We start from the raw sequence: 2,751 nt of genomic DNA, 5'->3' as shown, positions 1-2,751 counted from the left end.
TAATAAAGAAACTGCCTTGGCCCATTTTATTGGTTAGAACATAGGTGGGTGGAGTAAACAGAAGAGAATGCTGGGAAAAAGAAGCTGAGTGAGGAGTCACCATGATTCTCCCACGCCAGACAGATGCAGGTTAAGATCCTCCCTGGTAAGCCACCTCGTGGGCTACACAGAATATTAGAAATGGGTTAGAACAATATGTAAGAGCTAGCCAATAAGAGGCTGGAACTAGCCGGGCCAGGCAGTGTTTAAAAAAAATACAGTTTCCGTGTAATTATTTCGGGCATAAGCTAGCCATGTGGGTGGCCGGGTGCCAGGGACGCAGCCCTGCCACTCATAATGCAACATAAGTTGATGTTCACAGTAATAAACTGAGTTCCTGTTTTGACTTGACTCCCTATCTTGTCTGATTGTCCTGCTTCGTGGTGCTGTGGATCTGATTGTCTTGTGTTGTGGAATTGCAGAACGGGTTGATAGTCCACTCATCTTTTCCTTGGAAATAAGGCTAAGGAGATCTAGCAACACAAGGTTTACATTGGCACTTATAATATAAGAGGCCACATGGGATACAGATATAAACAGAGAATTCTCAACAAAAAAATCTCAAATGGCTGAGGTACACTTAAATAATTATTCAATACCCTTAGCCATCAGTGAAAAGCAAATCCAAATGACTTTGAGATACCATTTTATACCTGTGAAAATGGCTAAGATCAAAAACACTAATGACAGCTTATAAGAAGAGGATATGAAGCAAGGGTAACACACCTCCACTGCTCATGGAGTGTAAACTTACATAATCACTTTGGAAATCAATATGGCAATTTCTCTGAAAACTGGGAATCAATCTACCTCAAGATCCAGCTATACCCTCTTGGGCATATACCCATTGCTCAATTATGTTCATAAAATTGTCATTTATAATAGAAATGTAAACAACTTCGATGGCTCTTAACCTAAGAATGGATTAAAAGAATGTAGCAATTCATACATTGAAATATTACTCAGCTGTTAAAAACAATGACATCATGAAATTTGGTTGCAAATAGATAGAACTAGAAAAAAAAGCATTCTGAGTGAGGTAAGCCAGACCCAGAAAGACAAACTTGGCATGTACTCACTGATAAGTGTATATTAGCTTTAAAGTAAATGAGAACCATACTATAATCCACAAACCCAGAGAAGCTAGGTCTTCACTTCTTTCCAGTCCAGTTTAATGTCAAGAACCTCAGACTCTGGCTCCTTACTCAAGACCCACTGTGGGCAGGCAACCACAATAGGAAGAGGGCTATATTCCTCGAAGAACTCCACTATGTGGTGACCCTTTTTATAGGCAAAATCTTGTTGAGTTTCCTGGCTACTAAGCCAATAAAAGAGACCCAGGGTGAGGCTGCTTGTATTCGTGGATCCAGTGATCCTGCATACATGTCCTTGATTCCAATGAGTTAGTATATGGTGATAATGGCCCTGTGGTAGCAGAAGCCATAGCCTCTGGGGTCTTTCTTCATTCTGATCTGTATCATTTTAAATCTTAATGAAATATCATGGAATATTGTAGGGACTTTATAATTCTATATAATACAAATAATGAATCATTCTGTTCTTTGCCTTTGTGACAGCATCTACTTGGTCAATGCCTTTCTATAGCAAAACCTGTAGCCCCATTTCCATTCTCCACACCAACCAGGACACTGAATGACTTTTCTTCTCTCATTTGCTGTCATAAAGAAAACATTTATACATGTGTTTCTCCATTGGGTCCCAGGTCTTGAGAGGGCAATACTTCAAACTCCCCATGTGTTTTCACTCCATCCATGCTCCCCTTTAACTTTCAACTTCCTCCTCCTATTCTACTCTTCTCTCTGTTAGGTCATGTCAGCCTCCAACATCTCCTGTTCTTCTTTGCATCTTTGTTCAGTGGTCTGGGCTATCCCACTTTTCATAAAATGCACAAAACCAGAACACTTTTTAATGATGATCTGGCCCTTGTTCAATTTTTTTCCTTCTTTCTCTTTGTTCTTTTGCATCTTCTTTTTCTTTTTTCCACTCCTGTCTCTGCTAAGGCACCTTTCTAGAGTCCTTCTGCTGTCAGTTTGCTGAAGAAGCTGTAGGGTTTTTTTTTTTTTTTCTACTGACCCATCCAGTTAATCAAAGAGGAAATGCAGCACTTTGTCTGCAGCACATGGCTCAAGCTAGGCAGACAGTGGCTGTTTCTTGTTTTCCTTGGTGACAAAGAGTCCTGCCTGAGAGCTGTCTTCATAGCCACAAAAGAAGCTGCTCTTAGAAAAGTGTTTGGAGAGCAGTCTAAACAGGAAATATCCTGCTGGCATTGTACACGGTGCAAGGAGACAATCTATGGAACACCGGAGCCTAATTCATAGTTTTAATCTTAAAATATTCATGTTCTATCCTCCAGAATCAGAAGACAATATATATTCACAAGTTTACTCATTTGCTGAAAACAGAAAAAAAGGATTAAGGTGATCTACAAACGTTGAAAACAAAAATACAGATATTGATTGGCTACATTTGTTTTTTATCTGGGTCAGTTAGTATTAATGACTTAATCCCTTCCAAAACGTTGCTAATCAGGAGCAGAAGGAGAGAGAGCACGAGCAAGAAACTCAGGACCGCGAGGGGTGCACCCACACACTGAGACAATGGGGATGTTCTATCGGGAACTCACCAAGGCCAGCTGGACTGGGTCTGAAAAAGCCTGGGTTAAAACAGGTCTCGCTGAACATAGTGGACAAT

The 2,751-nt window shown here is 40.4% G+C and overlaps 1 pseudogene; it reads right to left on the bottom strand.

The window, feature by feature from the left end:
- Nucleotides 1-1,182: 1,182 nt before the first annotated feature.
- LOC126496380 (28S ribosomal protein S5, mitochondrial-like) lies at nt 1,183-2,350 on the bottom strand (annotated as a pseudogene).
- Nucleotides 2,351-2,751: the final 401 nt, after the last annotated feature.

This window comes from Alexandromys fortis, unplaced genomic scaffold, assembly GCF_014885135.2.
Source record: "Alexandromys fortis isolate MF-2015 unplaced genomic scaffold, M_Fortis_MF-2015_v1.1 scaffold_3602, whole genome shotgun sequence".
NCBI classification, from domain to species: Eukaryota; Metazoa; Chordata; class Mammalia; order Rodentia; family Cricetidae; genus Alexandromys; species Alexandromys fortis.
This window is presented reverse-complemented; position numbering and strand designations above follow the sequence as displayed.